Source organism: Stegostoma tigrinum, chromosome 37, assembly GCF_030684315.1.
Source record: "Stegostoma tigrinum isolate sSteTig4 chromosome 37, sSteTig4.hap1, whole genome shotgun sequence".
In the NCBI taxonomy this organism is placed as follows: Eukaryota; Metazoa; Chordata; class Chondrichthyes; order Orectolobiformes; family Stegostomatidae; genus Stegostoma; species Stegostoma tigrinum.
Window position 1 is genome coordinate 27,400,210 of NC_081390.1, and position 21,570 is coordinate 27,421,779.

The window sequence follows — 21,570 nt, forward strand, 5'->3', positions numbered from 1 at the left end:
CTGCCTTAAAGCAGAGCTGGAATAACCTGCTCACAAACTGCTGCATATGGTCCCTGTCCTGAATTGCTAATTCAACCTTTCCAGTGAATCTGGCAGTACACCTCTGATACATGGGGAGATCATGCCAAGAAACTGCCTTTTATCTTAATCGTTACACAACCCACTACTTTTGATGACACCAATAGACAGAAATAGAAAATTGTAATTGGCCGGTTTCCTAAAAGAGACTTGTAGAAATTCTAAAAAGAAAACAACTGAGACAAGGCCATAAAAATAGAATGGAAATGTTCCAGGAAAAATTGCTTAATCATTGATTTTGAACAAAAGATTTTCTCCCTTGCACTGATAATTTGTCTGAAGGAGTTTTCAGGAGCTTCGGGACCTTTGGTTTTCTACAAATTACATTATTGCAGAAGACAAATTGTTCCCTCTCCTAACACTTAATCTTAAATTCATGAAAGACTTTCCCTGTCTTAAAATAAAAGGAACACTTGAGATGAGAGTATAGCTTTGTTGAGGTAAGATCATGAATGTACTGGTACAAATCTTGTCGTCAGCTGAGGGAGTCTGCAGTTTCACTTCCATTGTTACTCAGGTGATATATAATGTAAAGCAAATGCAGGGAATAAGTAAGAGCTATAGGCAGGGCTACAAGTAAGGAATTAATCACAGTGTTTGTCGCCTTTCTTGGAAGAAAATTGGGTGCAATTAGTGAGCATGTGAGCTATAAACCAAGGGTTAACAAGGCTCAATTCCGTGTGCTCCTTTGGGAATTGGAAGCAGTGCAGGAGGCAATTAGCCTGCCATGATGGATAGCCTTAGTGTCCCATTGTTTCGCAGCAGGTACAGCCGTCATCTTATTAACGATCTTGCATGATCTTACTACATACATGATTTGAATGTTTTCTTAAAACCAGAAACAAAAATCTTATTTATGCATCTCTTAATCATGGTGATAGAATTTTTACCAAATCTTTTCAATAGAAAATTAACAGATCTGATCCACTGAGTTTTTTTGACATCACACACATCTAAGCTAATGGGCAGTAAGTGTGTTCTTGGGAATTTTCCTGTCTGTTTGAGCCTCCTCAGACTCTTTCCCCCTCTCTTTGTTGACTTCTGCAGATGAATTTCAAGTTTGTAAATTATTGCTAACTTTCAGTCAATGTATGGTAGCGTTTTCACGTATTAGAGCTGTACAGAACTTTGGTTAGGTCATAGCTGGAGCACTGTTTGCAGTTCTGGTCCCCAACTATAGGGAGGATGTGATTACATGGCACTGAAAAGCAGAGGGTTTACAGGAGTTTTGAGAAAAATATTTTGCACCCAGAGTGTGGTGGGGGTCTGAAATGCACTGCCTGGGAGGATAGTTGAGGTGGGAAACTTCACAACCTTTAAACAGTACTTGGATGAGCACTTGAAATGTTATAACATTCAAGACAATGAGCCAAGCAGTGGAAAGTGGAACTTGTGTCCGTTTAGAGTAACTTTTGTCAGTGCAGTCTCAGTGGGCCAAAAGGCCTGTTATGTGTTGTACGGTCCTAACATTATGATAGAAACATGATGCCCACTGGTTAGCCACTATACTTGGCTGAAAGAGTCAGAGTTGGAGCATGAGGAGTAAGTGAATTCGTAGTAGTGGGATATTTGGTAATAATTACAGAACAGCCACTTGGACACAGAAGGTATAATTTTACAAGTGTGGAGCATCATTCTCATGAGAAATTTGATGTTGGAGTTTGCAAAGTTTTTTTTCCTGCCTCTCTTTTTTTATCTCTTCCTTTTGATCCAATCAATATTTTTCATCTTCGCTTTCCAAGCATCAAAAAAACCTTTATAATGAACGAAACCTTTATAAGAAAACCTAAAACGTGTTATACTATAGACTCTGCATGTTTCAGTGATTGGGTGAAGAACGTTGTTGTTCGAGCTAGTTTTTCATGCCACAGATTCCATGGTCAGGTCAGAGGGCAGGGTCAGACATGGAGTTACAGAAGGCCTGAGAGAGCTGTATGGGCAGTGAGGTGAGGACTGATGCTATTCCTGCATAAAGGACCATAACATCTGGGTAAATCTGAAGTTTCCGTGATAACTCTAAATTTGCTGGTCCAGCCAAAATGTGAAAGAATGTAGGAAGCTTGCCCTATTGAAATGTTAATCGAATGGATGATGTGGTAAATGTTTTCTGAAAAGTGTTTTATTAAGTATTATAATCAGTGACACAGTACATTTGGCTGAGGTTCTAGTTTAAAATAGATGCAGTACACTAGATGATTGAATAACATGAAAGCTGCAGGGAAGTAGTTTATATGAGCCGCTGTGAGCAGTCTAGACTGAGGTCAAAAGTTTGTTAAAGCTGAGAGATAAGCCTCCTTCCAGAGACAATGAACTTTTGTCTTAATGAGCAGAAAATCAACCAATGTAAAATATGACAGCATTTATGATGCTTGCCGGTGGCCAACCTGAACAATCTCTGAAGACTAGACTGTCAAGATTGGATCACACAGGCTGCTTGGGAAGGAGTGTAAGCAAGTGTGCCTCAGAGCCATTGTTAGCTAGCTCAGGGTTCAGGAATGATCAGCAACTGAAGGTTGGGACAGAGCAGGCTGCTCGTCTGTTTCAATATGATTCTCAGTCAAGCCCATGGCTCAGTTGTCGTTGTAAAGTATTGTGCGGGTAAGCTGGTTATGTATCACTATCTTTGCAGTTTTGTGGTGTACCTTACTTCAATAAAGAACATTCTGTATATCCCATTGTTGGACTACCTGGGATCATTGATTTCCAGTGTAAACCTGACATATCAGGAAAAGCCTACAGTTGTGACAGCTGATATTTTCTCTCATGTAATTCTAGCCATGCTATCAAAAAATGCCGAGATGTTCAAATCGTGCAAGGCTTTGAGCAGGGGAATTGGAACAAGTACCTAGATGAATCCAAGCTCCCCGATTGTTTTGCATCTGAGCCTAATTCTGTGGGCAGTCCTTGTTTGTACAGAATTCAAATCCAAGGTTATATTTATAAAATGTCACACAGCTACTCAAACTGTTGATATGGCCTTCTTGGTGGTAAAAGTGTAAAAGCTGCACAAGTCAAACAATCTGCATTCCGTCCCAGACTGTATTTGATCGGTTAATCTAAAGCATATCCAGGGAAAACATAAAGTACTCAGTGTTTAAACAACGGTCACCATCAGGTGAGCCCTAGAGGGAGTAAACTCACTGCTTTGGTGTCAACAAAAAGCTGCTGTCCCGTTCAGCAGAACGAATCCACAAATTATCAAGTATCTCACAGCACTCCAGCAACAAAATTTCAGCTGAAGAAACGGACAAAATACTGCTGTGATTAGAGAGGAGTTAGAAACAAACCATCAACTATTGAATGAGAATTTAATAGTTCAGACTAACCTCACTCTCCGCAAGGAGCTTTACATATGGGACACTACTCACACTGACTCATGCTGATTAATCATTTTGTGGAGACAGGAATTCATGGACATTTCAGGGTTCTGTGGGTGATGGATACAAAATCCCTGTTTGTATTTAGAAATGTTAAATAGGTTAGAGTTCGACTAAGTAACTCTCAAATACTTAGGAAAGTAGCGCATGATTTTCATATCATAACTTCCAAATGATCAATGACACAACTAACATCCTGGAACAGAGTGTGATAGAATCCCTGGTGACAGCAGTCACAACATTGAAGGAAAGTTGATGGTGTAGTGATAATGCCTTAGTAATCCTGAAACCCCACCCCCAATGTTTTGACAACATGAGTTCAAATCCTGATATGGAGGTTAGAAGTACTTAAAACCAATTATGGCAACCATCTCGTTCATTATTATCCTTTAGGGAAGGGAATCTGCTGTCCTACCCTAATCTCATCTCCATGTGCCTCCAGACATTTAACTGAAGCAGGTAGCCATTCAGTTAAAGGGCAATGAATGTTGGCCTTGCTTGTGAAATCCCATCCTGCGAAAGAATGAGCAAAGGTATGAAGACCATGACGCCATGAGGATGAGCTGGACAATTGTTTGAAAATTCTACTTTCATGGACTCCAGCACAGATGAGGAATAGTCCTTGGAGAAGAAATCAATGGGATACTTGGAAATATCTTAGATGTTTCAGTAAGATCAGGGAAGGTGGTAAAAGAGGGGGGACATGTGGCATTATTAGTCAAGGACAGTATTACGGTGACAGAAAGGATGTTGATGAGGACTCGTCTACTGAGGTAGTACGGGCTGAGGTTAGAAACAGGAAAGGAGAGGTCACTTTGGGAGTTTTCTATAGGCCTCCGAGAAGTTCCAAAGATGTGGAGGAAAGGATTGCCAAGATGGTTCTGGATAGGAGCGAAGGTAACAGGGTAGTTGTTATGGGGGACTTTAACTTTCCAAATATTGACTGGAAACACTAGAGGTCAAGTACTATAGATGGGTCAGTTTTTGTCCAAGGTGTGCAGGAGGGTTTCCTCACACAGTATGTGGATAGGCCAACAAGAGGCGAAGCCACATTGGGTTTGGTACTGGGTAATGAACCAGGCCAAGTGTTAGATTTGGAGGTAGGTGAGCACTTTGGTGACAGTGACCACAATTCGGTTATGTTCACTTTAGCGATGGAAAGGGACAGGTATATACCGCAGGGTAAGAGTTATAGCTGGGGGAAAGGTAATTATGAGGTGATTAGGCAAGATTTAGGATGCATAGGATAGGAAAGGAAACAGCAGGAGCTGGGCACAATTGAAATGTGGAACGTGTTCAAGGAACAGCTACTGCGTGTCCTAGATAATATGTACCTGTCAAGCAGGGAGGAAGTGGTCGAGTGAGGGAACCATGGTTTACTAAAAAAGTTGAATCTCTTGTCAAGAGGAAGAAGGAGGCTTATGTTAAGATGAGGTGTGAAGGCTCAGTTAGGGTGCTTGAGAATTACAAGTTAGCCAGGAAGGACAGAAAGAGAGCTAAGAAGAGCCAGGAGGGGACATGAGAAGTCTTTGGCAGGTAGGATCAAGGAAAACCCTAAAGCTTTCTATAGCTATCTCAGGAACAAAAGAATGACTACAGTAAGATTAGGGCCAGTCAAGGACAGTAGTGGGAAGTTGTGATTGGAGTCCGAAGAAATAGGAGAGGCGCTAAATGAATATTTTTCATCAGTATTCACACAGGAAAAAGGCAATGTTATCGAGGAGAATATTGAGATACAGGCTATTAGACTCGACGGGATTGAGGTTCATAAGGAGGAGGTGTTCTGAAAGGTGTGAAAATAGATAAGTCCCCTGGGCCGGATGGGATTTATCCTAGTATTCTCTGGGAAGCCAGGGAGGAGATTACAGAGGCTTTGGCTTTGATCTTTGTGTCGTCATTGTCTACAGGAATAGTGCCAGATGACTGGAGGACAGCAAATGTTGTCCCCTTGTTCAAGGAGGGGGGTAGAGACAACCCTGGTAATTATAGACCAGTGAGCCTAACTTTGGTTGTGGGTAAATTGTTAGAAAGGATTATAAGAGAGAGGATTTCTAATCATCTAGAAAGGAATAATTTGATTAGGGATAGTCAACACGGTTTTGTGAAGAGTAGGTCGTGCCTCATAAACCTTTATTGAGTTCTTTGAGAAGGTGACCAAACAGGTGGATGAGGGTAAAGCGGTTGATGTAGTGTATATGGATTTCAGTAAAGCATTTGATAAGGTTCCCCATGGTAGGCTATTGCATAAAATACGGAGTCATGGGGGTGAGAGTGATTTAGCAGTCTGGATCAGAAATAGCTGTAAAAAGACAGAGGATGGTGGTTGATGGGAAATGTTCATCCTGGAATTCAGTTACTAGTGGTGTACCACAGGGATCTGTTTTGGGACCTCTGCTGTTTGTCATTTTTATAAATGACCTGGATGATGGTGTAAAAGGATGGGTTAGTAAATTTGCAGATGACACTAAAGTCAGTAGAGTTGTGGATAGTGCAGAAGGATGTTGCTGGTTTCAGAGGGACATAGATAAGCTGCAGAGCTGGGTTGAGAGGTGGCAAATGGAGTTTATTGCGGAAAAGTGTGAGGTGATTCACTTTAGAAGGAGTAACAGGAATACAGAGTACCGAGCTAATGGTCAGATTCTTCATCGTACATAGAACATAGAACATTATAGTACAGTACAGGCCCTTCGGCCCTCAATGTTGTGCCGACCTGTCATACCAATCTGATGCCCATCTAACCTACACTATTCCATGTACGTCCATATGCTCATCCAATGATGACTTAAATGTACCTAAAGTTGGCGAATTTATAACCGTTGCAGGCAAAGCGTTCCATTCCCTTACTACTCTCTGAGTAAAGAAACCACCTCTGACATCAGTCCAATATCTTTCACCCCTCAATTTAAAGCTATGCCCCCTCGTGCTCGCCACCACCATCCTAGGAAAAAGGCTCTCCTTATCCACGCTATCTAACCCTCTGATTATTTTATATGTTTCAATTAAGTCACCTCTCAACCTTCTTCTCTCTAATGAAAACAGCTTCAAGTCCCTCAGCCTTTCCTCATAAGACCTTCTGTCCATACCAGGCAACATCCTAGTAAATCTCCTCTGCACCCTTTCCAGAGCTTCCACAACTTTCTTACAATGCGGTGAGCAGAACTGTACGCAATACTCCAAGTGCGGCCGCACCAAAGTTTTGTACAGCTGCAGCATGACCTCTTGGTTCCGGAACTTGATCCCTCTATTAATAAGAGCTAAAACACTGTATGCCTTCTTAACAGCCCTGTCAACCTGGGTGGCAACTTTCAATGATCCGTGTACATGGACACCGAGATCTCTCTGCTTATCTACACTACTAACAATCTTACCATTAGCCCAGTACTTTGCTTTCCGGTTACTCCTACCAAAGTGCATCACCTCTCACTTGTCTGCATTAAACTCCATTTGCCACCTCTCAGCCCAGCTCTGCAGCTTATCTATGTCTCTCTGCAACCTACAGCATCCTTCGTCACTATCCACAACTCCACCGACCTTAGTGTCGTCTGCAAATTTACTAACCCATCCTTCTATGCCCTCATCCAGGTCACTTATAAAAATGACAAACAGCAGTGGACCCAACACCGACCCTTGCGGTATACCACTTGTAACTGGTCTCCAGGATGAACATTTCCCATCAACTACCACCCTCTGTCTTCTTTCAGCAAGCCAATTTCCGATCCAAACTGCTATATCTCCCACAATCCCATTCCTCCGCATTTTATACAATAGCCTATTGTGGGGAACCTTATCGAACACCTTGCTGAAATCCATATACGCCACATCAACTGGTTTACTGTCATCTACCTGTTTGGTCACCTTCTCAAAGAACTCAATAATGTTCGTGAGGCACAACCTACACTTCACAAAACCGCGCTGACTATCCCTGATCAATTTATTCTTTTCTAGATGATTATAAACCCAATCCCTTATAACCTTGTATCAGTGATAATGGGAACTGCAGATGCTGGAGAATCCAAGATAATAAAATGTGAGGCTGGATGAACACAGCAGGCCAAGCAGCATTATAACCTTATAACCTTTTCCAACACTTTACCAACAACTGAGGTAAGGCTTACTGGTCTATAATTACCAGGGTTGTCTCTACTCCCCTTCTTGAACAGGGGAACCACATTTGCTATCCTCCAGTCGTCTGGCACTATTTCTGTAGACAATGATGAGTTAAAGATCAATGCCAAAGGCTCGGCAATCTCCTCCCTGGCTTCCCAGAGGATCCTAGGATAAATTCCAGCCAGCCCAGGGGACCTATCTACCTTCACCCTCTGTAGGATTTCTAATACCCCTTCCTTGTGAACCTAGTGAATCACCTCACACTTTTCCGCAATAAACCTAGTGGATGAGCAGAGGGATCTCGGTGTCCATATACTTAGATCCCTGAAAGTTGCCACCCAGGTTGACAGGGTTGTTCAGAAGGTGTACAGTGTGTTAAGTTTTATTGGTAGAGGGATTGAGTATTGGAGCCATGAGCTCATGTTGCAGCTGTACAAAACTCTGGAGCAACCGCACTTGGAGTATTGCATACAGTTCTGGTTTCCGCATTATAGGAAGGATGTGGAAGCTTTGGAAAGGGTGCAGAGCAGATTTACTAGGATGTTGCCTGGTCTGGAGGGAAGGTCTTACGAGGAAAGGCTGAGGGACTTGAGGCTGTTTTCGTGAGAGAGAAGAAGGTTAAGAGGTGACCTAATAGAGACATACAAGATGATCAGAGGATTAGATAGGGTGGATAGGGAGAGCCTTTTTCCTCGAATGGAGATGGCTAGCACGAGTGGGCATAGCTTTAAATTGAGGGGTGATAGATATAGGATGGATGTCAGAGATAGGTTCTTTACTCAGAGTAGTAAGGGCGTGCTATGCCCTGCCTGCAACAGTAGTAGACTCACCAAGTTTAAAGGCATTTAAATAGTCATTGGATAGACATATGGATAATAATGGAATAGTGTAGGTTAGATGGGCTTCAGATTGGTATGACAGGTCGGTGTAACGTTGAGGGCCGAAGGGCCTGTACAATGCTGCAATGTTCTATGGTCAATGTTCATCCTGATGACTATGAACATAAATATGTCATTTGAAACAAACCATACATTAGCTGGATGAGATGTGTAGAATAAACTGAAATTTAATTAAATAAACAGGTCCAGGGAGAAAAAAAAGGACAACATTGTTGAGAGCAAAAAAGCAGTGTGTTTTTGTGATTTTACACCCATCAACAATAACCCCATTTAAAAAAGAATTTTCAAAGTATTAATGTTAAGGGATCTGAAAACTGAATCCCATGCACATTCAAATTTTTAAATCATTCATGGGACTTGGATATCATTAGCTCCTCCAGTGTTTATTGCCTGTTCTTGATCATCCTTGAGAAGGTGGCGGTGAGCTGCTTTCTTGAACTGCTGCAGGTCGACCCTCAGTGCCCCTCAAAGAGAGAGAGAATTCACAGAATCCCACAGTGTGGAAGCAGGCTATTCAGCTTGTTGAGCCCACACCACACTTCCAGAGAGTGTCCCACCCAAACTCACCCCATCCCTCCATTTCCAATGCCTAATCCATCTACACGTCCCTGGGCACTACGGGCAATTTCCCATGGCCAATCCACGTAACCTGCACATCTTTGGACTGTGCGAGGAAACTGGAGCATCCAGAGGAAACCCACGCAGACACGGGGAGAACATGCAAACTCCACACACACAGTCTTCTGAGGGGGGATTCAAACTGGTTCGCTGGCGCTGTGAGGCAGCAGTGCTAATCACTGAGCCACCGTGCTGCCCAGGAGTTTTACCCAATCATACTGAAAGAATAGCAATCTATTTCCGAGTCAGGATGGCGAGTGGCTTGGAAGGGAATGGCTTGTAGATGATGGTATTTCCATGTACCTGCTGTCCTTATCCTTGTAAGTGGAAGTGTGGTGGGTTTGTGAGGTGCTGGAGAGGGAGCCTCTGTCAATTTCTGCGGTGCATCTTGTAGATAGTACACACTGCTGCTACTGAGCATCGGGGGTGGAGGGAGTGGATGCTTGTGGATGTGGTGCCAGTCAAGTGGCTGCTTTGTCCTGGACGATGACAAGCTTCTTGAGTGTTGTCAGCACTGCTCTTATCCAGGTAAGTGGGGAGCATTCCATCACACTCCTGACTTGTGCCTTGTAGATGGGGGACAGGGTTTGAGAAAAAATTGCCCATTTTTGCTGAGTTTGTCGACCTGCATCATTCCTATTATATGAGGGAGGGGGAAAACGAACCTGGGGCTTCACCAGTACTGACCATTTACCTGGAGAAAGTGCGCTTTAAATACCATGAAAAATTTTGTTATCCAAACAGTTAATATTGGAAAGACTGCCGAGAATAAAAAAGTAGAAGTGTAAAAGAGGTCTAAGAAGAAATGCTTTTTAGGTTGAATGGGCTTAAGGTTATTTTTTTCTCTAGCGAACAGAAACCTCAGGAGGGACCTGATAGAGAATTTAAGATAATTAAAGGGTTTGATTGGATAAGTATAGAGAAAGGCTTCGAATTTCAAACCCACAACCTCTACTATCCAGAAGGACAAAGGCAGCAGGTACATGGGAGCACCACCCCCTGCAAGTTCCCCTTCAAAGCCACTCACTATCCTGACTTGGGAACGTATCGCCGTTCCTTCACTGTCACCGGGTCAGGATCCTGGAATTTTCTCCTGAGGGGAATTTTGGGTTTACTCTCAGCAAGTGGCCTGCAGCAGTTCTAAAAGTCAGCTCAACGTAATCTTCTCAAGGCCATTACATACCATCTCAGCCAGTACCAGCCACATCCTGTGAATTTTTTAAAAAATATTGTAGAAACATCATAAGTTATAAGCTCTTCAGCAAGCAATCCAATGGAGGAATTCAATAGAAACTTATTTTGCCAAAATGGTGAGTGTGGAACGAAGGGAAAATTGGATAGAGCGGGAATGGAGAAGGAACAGACATTACTCTTACAGGGTGAAGAGATGGAGAAAGCCCATGAGGCATGCACACTGTTAGCTGAGTGGCCTTTTATTGTCTCAAGGTAAACCATTCACACCCACTCTCTCATTATGGTCACGCTTTGTCTAATTTTATTGCTCATGCCTATATCACTCATACCAAGGCGTTTGAATTTATTTCCAGGTAAAGGTTCATTTTTTGCGAAACATAACTTGGTTGAATACGTTCAAGTTGATCCAAGTGTGATTGGCAGAATTATTTTCAAGGATTTTTATAACTGATTTGTTTTCCCTTGGTGATAATGGGAACTGCAGATGCTGGAGAATCCAAGATAACAAAGTGTGAAGCTGGATGAACACAGCAGGCCAAGCAGCATCTCAGGAGCACAAAAGCTGACATTTCGGGCCTCGACCCTTCATCAAAGAGCATTCTCTGATGAAGGGTCTAGGCCCGAAACGTCAGCTTTTGTGCTCCTGAGGTGCTGCTTGGCCTCCTGTGTTCATCCAGCCTCACATTTTATTATCTTGTTTTCCCTTAGTGTTATTTGACAGTTGGCTCAAACATATCAATACTCAATGATATCAGATTGTGATGTAACCACACAGTGGGACTTTGTTTTTAATCCTGATTTAATGATATAACTTCACAGCAAATATGGCACTCAGTAGATATCCGACCTAAACTGAAGCCTCATCAAGATGCTGATGGTGTTCATGACTGCATCCCTGAATAATACTGAAAACTGACTCACTGTTAGATGTGAATGAAAATGCACTTAGCTTTTTGCTAAAGTCGACTCTCTCCAAATAAACCTTTTATGTGAAGACAACAGAAAGACAGGAGTGAGATGCAGAGATGTTAGTGACTCACAGTTGCATTTGAAGTTTAGCATTAACATGGCTCAAGTCGGAAATCTGCGCACAATGGAGTGAGCTAGCAACATCATTGAGTGTCTGAATTACCAAACGATGGTTTCCAAATATGGATGAACAATCAATATGTTGTTCAGGCAATCAGAACTGAACCGACCTTCCTTGTTATGGGTAATTTTAAACACAATTTTTTGATGATTTCTGATGCACAGAGCAGTTAAGAATTGTTACAGCTTTTATTAATGTTGTTCTCCACTGCACTGCCGCAAAAACTGTTCAGCAGTGAAATCGCCTCATAAATAAAACTCAGGTTTAAAATATCCACTTTTAAAATCGATATCTAATTTTAACTGAAGTTTTACTGCAAATTAAGAGTATTCTATAAAGGAAATCTTTTTATTGTTCAGCTTTCAGTCATTTGGTCCTATTATCAGTAAGCTGGGACTCTAGAGCTCGGGGGCATTGTAAGAGTTCGAGCCAGACTGTTCAGGAGAGATATAAGGAAGCACCTCCACACACCCAGGACAGCAGATGCTGGATCAGTTGTTAATTTTAATTCGCCAGATCGATACATTTTTGTCAGCAAAGGTATTAAACTGTTTATGAGCCAAAGGCAGGTAAATGGAGTTAGACCACAGATCAGCCATCGTCCCACAGAATGGTGGAACAGGCTCAAGGGGCTGAATGGCCTACTCTTGCCCCAATGTTTTGTAGAATGTCTGGAATATTTGTGTTCCTCAGAAAATGCTTTCGGCAACTCCCTGGCTTTATTGGATGTAATGTAGACTACTCGGACCTCTTGGCATCAGGGTAGCCCACAAACCCACCAACACACTAAAACAGCAGCTAATGAACTTAAAAGACCCTATACAGACAACAAACAAAACGAACGTCATCTACAAAATACCTTGCAAGAACAGTGACAAACACTACATTGGACAAACTGGCAGGAAGCTAGCCACCAGGATACATGAACATCAACTAGCCACAAAACGACATGACCCACTATCACTCGTATCCTTACATACAGATGAGGAAGGACAACACATCCACCCTAGGACAAACGAAACAGAGACACGCACGAGAATTCCTAGAGGCATGGCATTCCAACCGGAACTCCATCAACAAACACATTGATTTTGAGCCTATCTACCATCCCCTGAGAAAAAGAAACAGGAAATGACATCAACGCAGGAAATGACATCACCAACCCAAGGAAACCTAAACAGATAAATAGAAAGCGCTTCATCGGAGGCTCACTGATGATGTTACCTAGAATGGTGACGAAACGTCTGAAAACTAACCTTCCAGCTCAGCGAGCAAACTCACATCCAGAAACTCATCCTGAGCTACAAATCTTCTCAAAACTTGCTCCCTGGCTTTATTAATCATTTCAGGTTCAACTGAATGCAAGAAAATTCTGCAGTTTTAATTTGCCATTTAGCGACTTTAATCCTCACTTATATTGTGTGAGTATCGCTGGTAAGGCTGGCATTTACTGCCAGGCCCTAATTAGGGCCAAGGAGAAAGTGATCAGCCACCACCTCCAGCACAGCTGAGTTGCTTACTCAGTTATTTCAGGAGGAGTTAAGAGACAGCCATATGGCTGTACAGCTGGACTCGTGTAGGCCAGACTGCATGAGAACAGCAGATTTCTATCCCTCAGAGAGCCAGGTGGGTTATTATGATAATTGACGGTGGTCTTATTGCAACTATTACTGAGACTGACTTTCAGTTCCAGATTTATTTATTGAATTTTAGAAGGCCACCTGGTTTTTTTTTGAAGAGGAAATCTGTCGTCCTTATACCATCTGTGCTACATGTGACTCCAGACCCAAAACCATATGGCCGTCTCTTAACTCCTTCAGAACTGACTGAGTAAACAACTCAGTTGCACTGGAGAAGGTGGCTCATCTGCCATAGTGGGATTCAAACCATGTCCCAGAACATTAGCCTGGGCCTCTGGATTGCTAGTCTAGTGCCTTACCATGTGGTTATCTCCCCACACCAACCCCCCCCCCCCCCAGGAAATCATTACTGAACCTCCAGTTCTTCACAATTACGAACACTGGGGGGAAGAAAAACAGTGCATACTCTGCAATTCTCAAATATTCCTGTTTTGTTCAATTAAACTTGGGAAGATAAGTCGGTGGCCTGAAGTCAGCAGCTGTGTGCATGTGTTAGTACTGGGGAGACTCTCAAACCGAGGAGTACGTACTCACTGGGCTGAATGGCCTGGATAGAATTCAATATTAAAATAATAATGCACTCCAATTCAATCCTGTGTGAAATCCCTGGAGCAGCTATGATGAACTGAAGAATATTTTGTGACTTCCATTGCTACTTGTGGAATGTACTGGGGGGAAATAATCCTGCAATTATCACTAATTGTGTCCCTCCTGGCTTCATATTAATATATTGTATTTACCTTTTTGCAACCAAACTAACTTAGAATCCGAAAGCAAAGGGAAGGTCTTCATCAGGGGGCCTGTATGGTGGCTGCTCCAATGCTCAGGAATAGTCACAGAATCATTTCTTGCAGGAGGAGTCCATTCAGCCTGTTGTGTCTGGACCTGTAATATTGCTTTGTGGCAATATCTTGCCTTTTCCCCATCTCCCTGATTACTATTTACAGCCAAACGATCATTTAATGTCCCTCTTGAGTGCCTTGATTGAACCAGCCTCCAGCACATTTCCAGGCAATGCATTCCAGTTCCTAGCCACTCAGTGGGTGTGAGAGAAATTTTCTCACATCATCTTTGCTTCCTTTGCACATTGTTTTAAATTAATGCCCCCTCATTGTTTTGCTTTTATGAGAGGGAATAGCTTCTCCCTGTCTACTCTGTCCAGCTTATTGGTGATTTTGAAAACCTCCATCAAATCAGTGAATAGGTGTTGTGATGTGGACCAGGGGCCTGTCGGGAAGCCGGTGAGTCAGAGCTTTTAAATCTTTAAAAGGCTTACCTCGAGCATCTGAGCCTTCCATTCCTTTGTGCAACAGCAGCACCTCGGAGCAGAGGCTTCTGGGACGGGAGGGACCTTGTTTTTTTCCCTCAGCTATATAAGTGTTCGTTGTGTAAACCCGAGACCCTAGCCTTGTAGGACCTCCCACCCACCCACCTCCTCTAACCTTATACACCAGGGATAAATCAAGGTAAGCTTCTCTTTTTTTGTTTACTTTCTGTTCAGGGGATTAGGAGGGATGGCAGTGCAGGAAGAGGAATGTTCCTCCTGCATGATGTATGAGGTGAGGGACGCCATTAGTGTCCCATCCAAAAACGTCTGCAGGAAGTGCAGCCAACTCTTGCTCCTCCAAGACCGTTACGGAACTGGAGTGGGAGCTGGATGAACTTCGGATCATTCGGGAGGCACAGTCAGTGATAGGCAAGAGTTTCAGGGAAGTAGTTACTCCTAAGCGTGAAGAAAGCTGGGTAACCGTTAGAAGGGGGAAATAGCAGTCAGTGCAGGGATCCCCTGTGGTCGTTCCCCTGAAAAACAAGTGTATCGTTTTGGATACTGTTGGCGGGGCCAACTTACCAGGAGCATGCACTAGGGTGCAGTTCTCTGGCACGGAGTCTGTCCCTCTTGCACAGAAGGGAAGGCGGGATAAGAAGAGAGTGACAGTCATTGGGGACTCAATAGTTAGAGGGACTGATAGAAGGTTTGCCGGGAACAAAAGAGACTCACAGTTGGTGTGTTGCCTCCCAGGTATCAGGGTCCGTGATGTCTCGGATCGTGTCTTTGGGGTCCTGAAAGGAGAGGGTGACGAGCCCCAAGTCGTGGTCCACATAGGCACCAATGACATAGGTAGAAAGAGGGATAGGGATGTCAGGCAGGATTTCAGGGAGCTAGGGTGAAATCTGAGAGCTAGAACAAACAGAGTGGTTATCTCTGGCTTGTTACCTGTGCCACATGACAGCGAGGCAAAGAACAGGGAGAGATTTCAGCTGAACACGTGGCTGCAGGGATGGTGCAGGAGGGAGGGCTTCAGGTACATGGACAATTGGGGCTCATTCTGGGGAAGGTGGGACCTCTACAAACAGAATGGTCTCCACTTGAACCAGAGGGGCACTAATATCCTGGGCGGGAAATTTGCTAGTGCTATTCGGGTGGATTTAACCTAGCTCAGAAGGGGGATGGGAAACTGAGGTGTAGTCGTCGTACACAGGAGGATGAGCGTAGGGAGGACTTGGACAGGACCTCACTGTCACAGGAGTGTGCTGGAAGACAGCATGCTGGGTTGAAATGTGTCAACTTTAACGCCAGGAGTATCCGGAATAAGGTAGGTGAGCTTGCAGCTTGGATAGGTACCTGGGACTTCGATGTTGTGACCATTTCGGAGACATGGATAGAGCAGGGTCAGGAATGGATGTTGCAGGTTCCAGGGTTTAGATCTTTCATTAAGGTCAGGGAAGGTGTGGTTTTGTTGGTCAAGGACAGTATAACGGTGGCTGAAAGAACTTTTGATGAGGACTCGTCTACTGAGGTGGTATGGGCTGAGATTGCCGAGGCAGGCTTGTGGACTGAGTCAGTATGGGTGGAAGTTAGGAACAGCAAGGGAGCAGTCACCTCAGTGGGGGTTTTCTACAGACCCCCAAATAGCAGTAGGGAGATCGAAGAACTCATTGGCCGGCAGATTGTTGAAAAGTGCAAACGTAGCAGGGTTGTTGTTATGGGTGACTTCAACTTTCCCAATATAGATTGGAACCTGCTTAGTGCAGATGGTTTGGATGGAGCCGTTTTTATCAGGTGTGTTCAGGAGGGTTTCCTTACTCAGTATGTGGACAGGCCGATGAGGGGGGAGGCCATTTTGGATTTGGTGCTCAGCAATGAGCCAGGACAGGTGTCAGATCTCGTGGTGGGAGAACACTTTGGCGACAGTGACCACAACAGCCTCACATTTACCATAGCCATGGAAAGGGAAAGGAGCAGTTACCAGGGGAAGATATTTAACTGGGGTAAAGGAAACTGACGCTATCAGGCAGGAGTTGGGAAGTACAGATTGGGAGCAATTGTTCCACAGAAAGGACACAACAGACATGTGGAGACTGTTTAAGGAGCAGTTGTTGCGAGTGATGTATAAATTTGTTCCTCTGAGACAGGTAAGAAGGGGTAAGATTAAAGAGCCTTGGATGACGGGTACAGAGGTGCTTCTTGTCAAAAAGAAAAAGGCAGCGTACGTAAGGTGGAGGAAGCTGGGGTCTAGCACAGCTTTAGAGGATTACTGGCTTGCTCGGAAGGAGCTCAAAAGTGGACTGAGGAGGGCCAGGAGGGGGCACGAAAAAGGCTTGGCAGGAAGGATTAGAGAGAACCCAAAGGCACTTTACTCATACGTGAGGAATAAGAGAACGATCAGGGAGAAGGTAGGGCCGATGACGGATAGCGTAGGGACCTTGTGCGTGGAGTCTGAGCAGATAGGGGAAGGCCTAAATGAGTTTTTTGCTTCGGTTTTCACTAAGGAAAGGGACCTTGTTGTGAATGCGAACTTTGAGGAGCAGGAAAAGAGGCTTGAACAGATCAAGATTGAAGAAATTGATGTGCTGGAAATTTTGACAAACATTAAGATTGATAAGTCCCCAGGGCCAAACCAGATTCATCCTAGGTTGCTCCGGGGAGCGAGAAAGGAGGTTGCTAAGCTGCTGGCGAAGATCTTTGCTTCCTCACCCTCCACGGGAGTCGTACCGGAAGATTGGAGGGAGGCAAATGTTGTTCCTCTTTTCAAGAAAGGGACTAGGGAAATCCCTGGAAATTACAGACCAGTCAGTCTTACGTCCGTGGTCAGCAAGGTTTTGGAAAGAATTCTGAGGGATAGGATTTATGACTATTTGGAAAAGCATAGCGTGATTAAAGGGAGTCAGCATGGCTTTGTGAGGGGAAGGTCATGCCTTACAAATCTTATTGAGTTCTTTGAGGAAGTCACGAGACAGGTTGATGAGGGTTGAGCAGTGGATGTGGTGTACCTGGACTTCAGCAAGGCATTTGCTAAGGTTCCCCAAGGCAGGCTCATTCATAAAGTCAGGAGGTATGGGATACAGGGTGATTTGGCTCTCTGGATTCAGAATTGGTTGGCTGACAGGAGGCAGAGAGTGGTTGTAGATGGTAAGTATTCTGCCTGGAGGTCAGTGCTGAGTGGTGTCCCGCAGGGCTCTGTTCTCGGGCCTCTGCTCTTCGTAGTTTTTATAAATGACTTGGATGAGGACGTTGAGCAGTGGGTTAGTATGTTCGCTGATGACACAACGGTTGGAGGTGCCGCTGATAGTATCGAGGGCTATTGCATGCTTCAGCGAGACATTGACAGTATGCAGAGCTGGGCTGAGAAATGGCAGATAGAATTCAACCTGGATAAATGCGAAGTGATGCATTTTGGAAGGTTGAACTTAAATGCTGAATATAGGATTAAAGGCAGGATTCTCGGCAGTGTGGAGGAACAGCGGGATCTTGGTGTTCAAGTGCATAGCTCCCTCAAAGTTGCCACCCAAGTGGATAAGGTTGTTAAGAAAGCATATGGTGTTTTGGCTTTCATTAACAGGGGGATCGAGTTTAAGAGCCGCGAGGTTTTGCTGCAGCTCTACAAAACCCTGGTGAAACCACACTTGGAATATTGTGTCCAGTTCTGGTCGCCATATTATAGGAAAGATGTGAGACTTTGGAGAGCGTGCAAAGGAGGTTTACCAGGATGCTGCCTGGACAGGAGGGCTTGTCTTACAAGGACAGGTTGACTGAGCTCGGAATTTTCTCTTTGGAGAGAAGGAGGAAGAGAGGTGACCTGATTGAGGTGTACAAGGTAATGAGAGGCATAGATAGAGTTGATAGCCAGAGACTTTTCCCCAGGGCAGGATGGACTGCCACGAGGGGTCATAGTTTTAAGGTGTTAGGAGGAAGGTATAGAGGAGACGTCAGAGGGAGGTTCTTCACCCAGAGAGTTGTGAGCACATGGAATAGTTTACCAGTGGTAGTCGTGGAAGCGGAGTCATTAGTGACATTTAAGCGACTGCCGGACATGCACATGGACAGCAGTGAATTGAGGGGAATGTAGGTTAGGTTATTTTATTTACGGATTAGGATTATTCCACGGCACAACATCGTGGGCCGAAGGGCCTGTACTCTGCTGTACTTTTCTATGTTCTATGTTCTATGTTCTGTGCCTCACGCAGCTTTACACTGTTTACAGCTCCTGAGAATGGCTCAGTTTGACTCCTGATGTCCACCTGGTAACTGAGCACCAAGCTGGCAGTTTTCCAACCTGATGCTTCTCCTTGCCCATGTTTCGTCAGGTTGTGGTTTTTCAGTTCAGAATGGCAGCCTGACATGGCCTTAATCCCCCATCCCGCCAACAGTCCCAGTGATGTTCTGTGCTGTTCATGAGCAATGTCTGATCTCCTGATACTGAAGGGGTTTCTGTTCCTCCACGTTTTTAAGCCAGCATTAACCTAAACCTAATTCAGTCTGAAAGTGGTTTAGAACATAGAATATAGAACATTACAGCACAGTACAGGCCCTTCGGCCCTCGAGGTTGTGCCGACCTGTCATACCGATCTGAAGCCCATCTAACCTACACCATTCCACGTACATCCGTATGCTTATCCATATGGTTTGCGTGCATTTAGGTTCCAGTTCAGATTCGGTTTGTGCACTGAAGTGAATCTGACGTGTGTTTGGAGCTGTGACACCCCATTCTGAGGGATAGATTTGTCTTATTTCAGAGCGCTGCAGAACATCACATTGTGCTTTATAAACCCAGGGGAAGCTGATACTCACTCACTTTCCAGGAGTGGTCGAGCAAGGAAAGAGAGGCGAGTCGTCATTGATCATAGATTAGAGATCAGAGAATCCTTACACTGTGGAAACAGGACCTTTGGCCCAATAAATGCACACTGACCCTCAGAGCATTCCACCCAGGCCCATACCCCTATAATCCACCTAACCTACACATCCCTGGACACGACGGTCCAGTCCACCTAGCCTGCGCATCTTTGGACTTTGGGAGGAAACCCGTGCAAACTCCACACAGACAGTCACCTGAGGGTGAAATGTCAATGTGCCATCCATCCAGCAGTATAACTCTGTTCCCCTGGCTCTGGGATGACTCACTAGAAACCACCAGATCATCTGTGATTGTCTTGGGAAAGCAGCGAGCTGTTGCACAGGATTTGATTTTCTTTGTTTTTAACAGAAGTGATTTTTGTTTTCCCAAGGAAAGGATTTAGAGAGTGTGTTGTGGAGTCACAGAGACTGAAAGCTGAGGTTTCAGTGTGACGGGAGAGATGGACATGACACTGAGAGGCACTTGAAATGGCGATAATAGCACAATATTCACCAGAAATTCCTGCATTATTCAACCTCTTGAGTTTCAACCTCGGGCAATTACTGAGGCCTGTTCAAGACTTAAATTCATCCAAATGTTACAAGTGCTTTTTGATTATGTGCATTCATTTGAGTTTCTGCTGCTGACCACATTTCAATACTGTAAATGAAAAGGAGCCTCTGAAATTGGGGATTCAAAAATGCAAAAGGAAACAGTGAATGCTGGTAATCAAAAATCAGAGAAAACGTTTGAGAAAAGCAGAGGCAGGCATGATTAATCGATATGGGACCTTGTTAAACCCTGCTGGGATGCTTTTTTTGTTTATGTAGAACACCAAGCATTAATTAAGGATTAATGCTTTGAGCTGTTTGGGAGACAGGCTGAGGTGTATAAATCTGAACCAGATTTGGTTTCATCCAACTGGTGCAATGGTGTCAGTCAGGAATAACGTCATCCATCAGAAATATTGTAGGGATATTGTATTGTAAAATATTTCAGATCCTGCACATTACTGTTTCTGAAAGCACCATTCAGCTGACTAGGTGTCAACATGCATCTACTTGACAAATGACATCCATCATCTGGACAGATATTTGGATTTGCGTGGCTGAGGTGATATTTTAGAGAGAATGAGAGATGATATGCAGACTCTGTAGCGTTATTACATCATACAGTGCTGCAGTAGGATAGGAGTGTGTTTACAATACACTGGGTGAGGAAACTCCTTGGTGATGCTTCATGTAACTTTATCTTCAAATATTCTCTTCCATTTTCCCTGGTAGAAATAATACATCACAGAATTGTCGAGCATGATTATAAAATTAAGGACATTATAACGTTGAGGTTCCTGCACTCTAAAGGCTGTGATCATTTCGATACAGACAGTCAGCTAGCTGTCACAGCAGGATAAGACTCAACATGTGTCACAGCCATTGGGCAGGTTCTTCAATGCATCATTATTCTGTCTACTTCCTAATGTGAATGTTGAAATTAGCACCTACGGTTTGACCTGAAAAATAATCAAGTGTTTTTGAACATTAGTTAAATTTACCAGTTCCGCTGGTCTCTCTGTCTCTTTCCCACATAGACTTACATGACGGGCTGTCTTTAACTGTAAGTCATTCCTCTGTATCATGAGGGTTCTGTTCCTAATAACTCTTGCAAATGATGAAATTGGCGAGTGCAGAACTCCTTAAAAATCACAGATACATGTTTATTTTTGTGGATGTTGAACTTAGTGACTTACTTTTTGGTGCAAATAGATGAAGTTGTGGTTTTGCAGACACGGGTAAGTCCATACGACTGTAAGATCCTTTATCTTCTTTAGCTTCTGATTTTGAAACAGGAATTGCTGTTTCAGTTATAGCCTATGTTTGATTTATTATCTTGATCTTTAACCAAAGGTTGCATCATCAGTGGAGCTATTGTTCTGCAAAATGTTTCTCAATTGATTCTAAATTCTCAACAAATTGTTATTGTTTTGGGGAGTCAGGAAATGAGCTTCTTTTTTGCAGGACTTATAGGTTATGACCTTTGCTGGTGGTGGGATTCATTCAGCAAGCCCAGTTCACTTTCTGGTCAATGGTAACCCCCAAGATGTGATGTGGCAGTAATGCCATTGAACATCAAGGCATGATGCTTAGATTCTCTCTTGTTAGAGATGGTCAATGGTGTAAATGTTTCCTGAAATTATCCTGGATGCTGTCCAGTTCTTGTTGCATGTGGTCTTGGTCTAGTATCTGAAGAGTTATGAATGGTCCTGAACGCTGTGCAATGATCCAACTGTCTCTGGGATATAGTCCTCTGGCTACCTCCATCACTAACTTGGTGGTGGCTTCACAGAGAGTTAAGTCCCTTCAGGGTCTGCTGGTTGTGTGCACAGACCTGGAATGGAGTGTAGGATGTGCATGGTCACTAGCCGTGGAGTGTGCCCTGAGATGCTGGTGACTG